The sequence below is a fragment of the Pinus tabuliformis genome, chromosome X, assembly GCF_031772625.1.
Source record: "Pinus tabuliformis cultivar Carrire ecotype Pingquan chromosome X, CPIR1, whole genome shotgun sequence".
Lineage (NCBI taxonomy): Eukaryota > Viridiplantae > Streptophyta > Pinopsida > Pinales > Pinaceae > Pinus > Pinus tabuliformis.
Genome location: NC_142308.1, coordinates 1708494568 through 1708502996, shown reverse-complemented (window position 1 = coordinate 1708502996; position 8429 = coordinate 1708494568).

The window sequence follows — 8429 nt, the reverse complement described above, 5'->3', positions numbered from 1 at the left end:
GTTGTTAGAAAATTATATATTACGGAGCAATGGAACACATAAAATATTGCAGAAATATAAACACACAAAACGCACAAAACAAGAGAGACACAGATATACGTGGTTCACCCAGTTTGGGCTACGTCCACCCCGAACAGCCAGCCCTTCCTTTTTATTATCCAGCAAAATGAAGAGACACAACCTACAGCAAATCCGCTATAATATCCTCTGTTTTCTCTCACAGTCTCACCTCTCTGTTTCTCGCTCACCGAATACACATCTATCTCACAGCCTCAAATACAATACCCTCATACAAAGAGAGGGGTTGCCTTCTAGGGCAAAAAACCCTAAACTAAACATAAGTTCTACCGTCAGATCATCCGCCTAATGAACGGCCCAGATTGACTAGAAATTACTATGCTTTTACAAGGCAATTTTACAGCTTTTTTTAGCTTCGGGGACCCCCCCCTGGACCCCCCCTGCAGCGAACATTTTACGGGCGGTGTTGCCGCCCCCATTTCGAACTGGGGTCCTATGTGGCGATACCTTTGAATATAGAAGATAATCAGGCTCCACACCCAACAGTAAGTCATGCTCTAATGAGGGTTGGGCAGGAGGGTACAGGACTAGCTGCTTGGACATAGGACCATTTTTGATGGTCATGTTTCCTGCACGGCAGCTTATGTAAGCATCTGCAGTGGCTAACCAAGGCCTTCCCAAAATAAGGGGGTATCCAGTAAGCTTTTCCTTTGGTTGCAGAACCAAGAAATTTGCAGGGTACTCCCAAGAGTCAACAAAGACCAAGACATCCTCTACAATCCCTTCGGGAGTCACGGTGGAGCGATCTGCTAGTTGCAGGACTGTCGAGGTCTTTCTCAAGGAACCCTGAAGGTTGAGTTTGAGCATGGTATCCCTGGTCATCACATTAATGGAAACCCCCAGATCAATCAATGTGCGTGGTAGGATGGTGCCATTGATGTGGACATCGACTATAGGACTCCCAGGATCCAAATACTTTGGATCAGACAGTTGTCCTGTGACATTGATGGTTGAAGCGTCTCTTTTTCGCCTGCCTGGGTGTCTGAAACACTTTTCCTTAACCAATTTGTTGTATATCGGTACATCTTTGATGGCTTGGAGAAGTGGTATTCTCACACACAATTGTTTGAGTTCTCCCAGAGGCTCATCCTCCTCTGGGTTGGGTTGTGTGGTGGCCGTTAGTTTCTCAGGAAAGGGTGGAATGGATTTTGGTTCACTTTCTTGTTTATCTTCCTCGTCCTCTGAGGGAGGAGGTTGGCGATCCGGAAGAGTCTTTCCAGATCGCAGGTTGATCTTCTGGATCTCCACAGCATAGGTAGGGCATGATGTTTCCCCAGTATATACCTACTGGGCCCGTCGGTTGTTGGGGTTCGGGTTCGGTTGAGCAGGCATTTGGGGCTGCCTTGGAGGAGCATGAGGTAATGGTTGTGGTTGAGCTGGTGGTGGAGGCAAAATGGCGGGAGGAGTATTGTACTGGGGCCTCCACCCCGGTTGAGGTGCATTCCACTGAGGCTGTGGCTGGGCATGTGAGTGAAACGAATGAGTAGTGGGCTGAGTATGGTACTGAGGCGGGTAAGACCGTGGAGGAGGCACAAACCAGGAAGGATGAGCAGGGAGACCCCAGGAAGGCATAGGAGCAGATTGGTTGGGGCTATAATAAGCTTGGGGTGTCCCTTGCATCCCCTGTTGGTAAGGTCTAGGTCCATGTGGCCTCCTTTGGTTGAGGAAATAGAGAGGTTAAGTGGGTGCTTCCGTCCCTTGGTACATGGCTTTAAGCCCAGGTAAGGTTGGACATTGGTTTGTGGGGTGGTCCTCCTCACAAACGAAACATACCTCAACCGAATGTAATGGGCACTCGTTCTTAGGGTGCTTCCTTGTACACCTAGGGCAGAAGATAGCCAAAGCCCTCTCAGCTTCCTCTTTCTTCTACTGGATTCGGAATGTATCAAGTTGCATGGCAATGGTCTGTCTCACCTCACTCTTCAGGTCCTCTAATTGATTTGCAAACTCGTGTTTGGATATAGGAAGACTAGCTGAGGGGAGGTTTCCTCTACCTCTTTTCCGGGCTGCCCTAGAGTGGTTTCTAAACACAGTCTTTATATCCTCATAAGGTAGTTGGTAAATATCTCCTCCAGCTTGCATGTGAAGGGTATCTAAAAGGTCTTCAGGGACTCCTCGGAGCAGGACCAACTTGAGAGATTCGGGGTCAAGTGTGCACCTGGCCCGCTTATAGCTAAGTTGGAACCTTTCCTCGTAATCTTCTAAAGACTCATCATTCCCCATGGTCATCCGAAAGATTTCTCCCTTGGCTTCCCTGGACCTACAGTAGTCCCGGTATTTGGTATTGAAAGCTTGCTGCATTTGAGCCCAAGTGGTGATACTGTTCCCAGGTAAGCCCATGAACCAGCGTAATGCTGCATCCTTAAGGGTAGAGGGGAAGAGTTTCAGTTTTTGCTCATCTTTGGTATAATCATAGGTTCGACAAAGGACAACAAACTCAAACAGGAAGGTATCAGGGTCTTCAGTAGTCAGTCCATGGAAGTGAGGTAAAGCGGAGGGGCTTATGTTCTTCATTTTCATGTCTCCATTGGTCTCTCAGATGGGGAAGGCACCTTCAATTCTCTCATCTTCTCCCCTATTGTCAGCCATAGCTTCAGATGGAGTGTTCTCTAACTCTTCTTCTGCTATAGGATCTTTGTATATCTCAGGAGGTTCGCCTATAGGTTCTTCTGGATCACTGTCACCAAAGAAGAGAGAAGGGAGACTTAGTGATGTGGTGGGGGTGTTGGGTAAGAATTTGCCTGTTTTATCTCGATTTCTACGAGGCATGAAATGGAAAGACTATTGATTGTTTTTGTTTTTTCTGGTACCTGCAAAACTGAAACAGATTGAACTGCAACTAACTATCTTGCTGAAATGGAAATGCGGAATTGAAATGAAAGCATGAAAGAACTAATCTATTTTGCTCAAATGAAATTGCAGGAATGAAATGCTAGGCTACGCTTGCGGAATTGAAATGCTAATCTACGCTTGCAGAAATGAAATTGCGGAATTGAAATGTTAATCTATGAAAGCAGGAAATGTCTATGCTACTTTTGCAGAATGGAAATGAAATAAACTACTTAGCAGAAGGCGAGAGTAGGAAAATAGAAGAAAAGCAACAATCACCAATACTCTGACGCTTCCCCGGCAATGGCGCCAAAAATATGGTGGGCTCCAGTATTGTAGCAATAATGCTACAACTCCTGGAGCTTCCTTCTTTAATTTTATCAACCCGGTAGTTTGTAACAAACTTGGAAGCGACGGTGCTGTATGCACAAGTACTAGCTCTTGCCGCAGCTGTCACTTGGTCAGCTGGCACAAGTCCGCTAGGGGCTCAAGCCAACTTCTATGAGCTCTTAGAAGAAGCTTTTTAACTGATGGACGAAAGCTAACTCAAAGGAAGCTAATCTACTTTGCAGAAAGGAACTGAAAGCCAACAAGGAACGCAAACCCTAGCAAACCCTAATTCTACCAGCTAGTCCTACTGATGCAAAGATGGGAATGCAAACCACTGAAAGAGATGCCATTACTTCTATGAAGGTGAGATGCATGTGTCTAGACTACTTCTACCTGAAGAAACATCTTTTTGTATTTTTGAATAAGTTATTTAGAATTATCATGCATGTGCTTGTAACTGGCTTCTTACTATGTAGAGGCGGATCATGGAGGAGAAATGCTTGGAAGAGGTCAGGAAGGTTCAGAGAGTGTCTAAGGAGTCCCTAACATCCTTCCAGTGAGTTTCACAAAGTTTTGCTGCCAAGAGACCGCGTTTATGAGCTTCTACAGGAAGTCTGTAGGGGTTCTATAGGATGTTTCAGAATTTCTACAGGATGTTCAGTAATTCCTACAGGATGTTCTACGATTGGATTTTGGATGATGGGTGAGTGGAAGAGGCTGCATGGATGGTTAGGGAGGTAGGAGGGGGGTTTGTAATGGCTTAGTGACAGAGAGATGAGGTGATGAGAGGGTGTGTAAAGCTAGTTTGTCTTAAAGAGGGCAGAGGAAATGGAAGGCCAAAAAGGTAGGATGACGTGGGCAGTAGAGTAGTTGTGAGACGAGGGGTCTAATTTGGAGATGAGCAGTTGGCCTGGACGAAGCTTAGAGGGACGAGAGAGTGGTGGAGTTGCACTGCACAGTGTAAACTGAACCAAATCATCCACGTCCTGCACATGATCAAAACATTCCTAATCTGTCCTAACTGTTTAATGAAACCAATGAGCAGCAACGTTATTTCTAAAGTGAACCACGTATGGTACTAAATCAAAGAAACATTCCAAGAGGTCTGAGCGCATGGATAACTTCTACAAATGAAAATATTGCACCAAAGATTACATGAGTACACAAACCAATGTTTTTGGTGGGTAGCACTGTCTGCAATTCCAGCCCCTAGAAAGAGGTGAAAATGAGAGTACAGGCAACCCTTTTCTGGAACTTTTATCAATTCTAATCTCTTCACTCTATTCTAAACATCTGAAGCAACTCTATCTTCTAACAATGACCTACTTGACCACACCAAGAAATCTAACTCAACAAACTGCATTTCAAATGCATGTAAAGAAAACCATAATGCTGAAAGGAAAGATATCAATACAAAAGAAGGAGGCCTTAGGCTCTCAGGTTGGGCCCAACCCCGAGAGCTATGGCTCCTTTAAAAACTCAGAACTGAGATCAAATCTGACTGCTTCCCATTAAAAAATAATAATCATAAGTCAAAAGGTCTGCCAATGATGGCTACAAAAGAGCAAAAACAGAGCTGGCAGCTCGTAGTGCAGAATGTGCAACAGTTTTCCAAAAGTCCTTTTCGAAGGCTAAAGCCTTATCATTTATACATCACGAGGCCCCAAGCTGGCCTCCTAAATCTATGGGACTTGGCTGACCAAACTGGGAGTGAACAACTGCTTCCTCAAAATCCGTTTGGCTGCCTTCTAGATCCGGTTGTGGTGGCTGTTGGAGCTCGGAGTTGGGGGTGAAGATCCCGAGGAAGGCCATTTAATGCTGTGGACAACCCTCCTACGAATCCTCAACCCCATCTTGGCTGTCTCCTAGCCCTTATCTGCTTGGTTTTGCTCCAACATGTGTCAAAAAACCTGAAATGAGCACGTGTTAGCCACCTAGGAATAGTGACTGCCCTTATTCGTACAAATGACATAAACATACTAAAAAATGATGCATAAGTTATGAAAAATGAAGGGTTGAGCAAAGGTAGTTAGGCCAAATGAGCCCAAAATGTTACCAAATTTGGGGCTCATCAGCTGTCCATTGGAATTTTTGCAATATTTGTTTTTTTAAATCCAAACGTTGCTCTCCAAAACACAAAGTTCCTTTGGGAACTTCATACTGAATATTCATAGATTTATTTCCAAGACCAATTGCAGAATGATTAGTCTTGTGCCAATATATTGAAGGAATGATTTCTTTGTGTAAGATATTCAAATATGATCCGAAATCAATGAGAGATTTTAACTCAAAATTTTGGCCTTTGATTCTTAATGTGATATGAATATGAAATTTCTTATGCTGAATGGACAAAATTCTCATAGCATTTATTCCTTCAATATCTAATGTATGAAACATATTAATATTGGTATTTTCTCCCATATCAGATGCATCTTCTAAAGGAGGAGGTTGTAAGATAAAAATTTGATCTTTTAAAGTCTTAATCTCTTGCCTTGCCCAATGGTGGGCCTTGTTGGCATCTCCTTCCTCATTCTAGGTTTCTAAATCTTTCATTCTTTGTTTGAGCTCACTTACCTATTTTTCAAAATATTAATTTCTTTTCCTAAATCATTCATATTCAAAGGTTGTAATCTTTCATTTTTGTGATCTCTCATGAATGATTTAGTATTCTTCTAAAAAGAAGCATCAATGAATAAGGACTTCTTACCTGATGATTATGGAATTTTGTGATCTCTTGCCATTGTTTTGAGAATTTTTTCTAACAAAGACGTCTTCATGTGTCCTTTTGGAAGTACCTTGATTTGTGCTAGCATTTCTGCATCTCCATCCTCTTTGTCTTGGGCCATGCAAAATTTCAATTTTCCTTTCATACCATAATCTTCTTCTTCATCTTCACTGCTTGAATCACTTCCATCTTCAGTGCTGTAATTTCAATTTTCAGGATCTTTGCAGTTGCAAGAGTATGCAATCAATAGTGCTTCTTCTTCTAAATAAGACAATTCATCATAATTATAATCAAATTCAGAGGTTTTTGAACTATAAGAACAACATCCTTCTTGCAATAGGTGGAATTCTTCTCTTTTAACAAAAGGAGAGCGGGGACAATGGTTTGTGTCTTGTTCATTGGAGCCACACCTATTACAATGAAAGACTCTTTTTTGTTCTGCTTTCTAATTCCTTATTTGTTCTACATTTTGGGCTAACATCTGCCCTATATTTATTTTTGAAGCTTCCCCTTGTGGACATCTATTTGCAAGATGCTTTGTTTTCCAAAAAAAACAACATACTGTTCTTTGGGGAACCCGAAATTTGTGAGTTTTGAGCTTAATATCCTTTGAGGAATACTAATGGGTTTTTTCTCTTATTTTATATTTTATTCATGTAGAATTATACCTTTTGGGATAAGATCTCTTTTTGAATCTCAATATTTGAATTCTATTCAATATTTTCTTATCCTTTTTCTTTCTTCTTACATGATCATCTAAGGTTAAATCATATTTCTCACAAATGGAATTGCTATTTGGGAGTCTGGACATCTTTTGGAATGACTTGCTAACTTTCATATTAGTGCATAAGCCCACTAATGCACTAGTGATTAAAGAATAAATTTTTCTCCAGGTGTATAATTCATAAGGCTGCTTGAAGACATCACTTGTTTTAAAATATTCAAAAAACTTGCTCGGAATAACCATATAAAATTGCTTCCATAAAAGATTTTTACTATCTTTAACCTCATAAATTCTTTGAGTCCATTCTATATGAAATTCATCATAATGAGACATTTTCTTGAATTTCAGATTCATGAGGATTAAAGCATGTTTATCATATATTTCTTGTTTAGCTCCACACCAATTCTCTAGAATTAAAGTAAGTAATGTATCCTATCATATTTCTCATGGGGTTGTTGACCTAGATTGTCATTGATGTCAATATGGAAATATTCTAGGATAGTAAATGATGATATGAAGCCAAGGAGAAGCAGAGTAGATCCATGAAGAAACAGGAGCAAGAAGCCAAGGAGAAAGGCCATTAGGAAAGCCAAGCCATGAGTAAGAGTCTGTTAACGGAGGAGTTAACAAAGGAGGCATATCAAAGCTATCGCTTATGCTTAAGAGTATTGCAGAGTATCAGAGGAGTTAACACATCAGAGGAGTATTGCAAAATATCAGAGCAAGAGAGGCATATCAGAAAATATATCAGAAGCCATCAAGGTATGAAGGTATCAGAGAAGTTCATTGAAAGACATTGCAAAGCCAAAGGAAGACCTATTGGATCAAGAGGAGCCATATCGAGAGTATCGCATGTATTATATGCCCAAGAAGTCCCGCAAAGAGGAAGAATTCATCAAAAGAAGCAAAGAGGAACATATCAGATCAGAGAATATTGGAAGTTATTAGATCAGGAGTGTTATATTGGATCTAGGCATGTAGAAATTGAGATTTCTATGTGAATGGATGGAAGGATCAGCCAGAAGTAGGCGCAATTGAGTTTTACAGCGGAACAGAGGAAGACCGCGAATATCTGACTATAATGGAGAATGCAGAATTTTCCTAAAATTCCTAAGGAAAGGCCAAGAAACCAATGAAGGGCAATGGACGGTGAAGATTAAATCACATCATTGAAACTGGAGGATGAACGACCCAGATTAACCGCCGATAGCATAGTTTCCATAAGCGGTAAGTGGGTTCATCGGGTGAACTCAAGGCTCTAAGTGGTATTTAGGGCTGATCACTCGATACCATTGAACGATCGACATGTGGCAGGAGAAGGAGAGAGGAAACCGCTTTATCGAGTGAGTAATCCTCATGCATGTAGCTCACCTGATATCATTGTTGAGCGTTGGATCAAATGCGGTTTTGATCTGCGGTGTAGGATCACTGAGAAGCTTTGTTGGTTGAGTGTAATATCAACTGTTGGATGGGATGGTAAGATCTACAATGGAGGATTGATTCGAAAAAGGAAAACATCGGAAAATGTGCAAAGGCTGTAAAAAGGTGGAAAAGGTAAGTTATGCATGATTATTATGTATTTCTATTATATAAACATTATAATAGAAATAGCGCGGATATAAGGATTTCATGTGGTTAAATTCTATATAACCAATGTTATAGAGTGGGAAGGTTATATATATGTGGACCCGAATACACCATTGCAATATGATTTAATATATTATCGCATCTTCCATATCACAA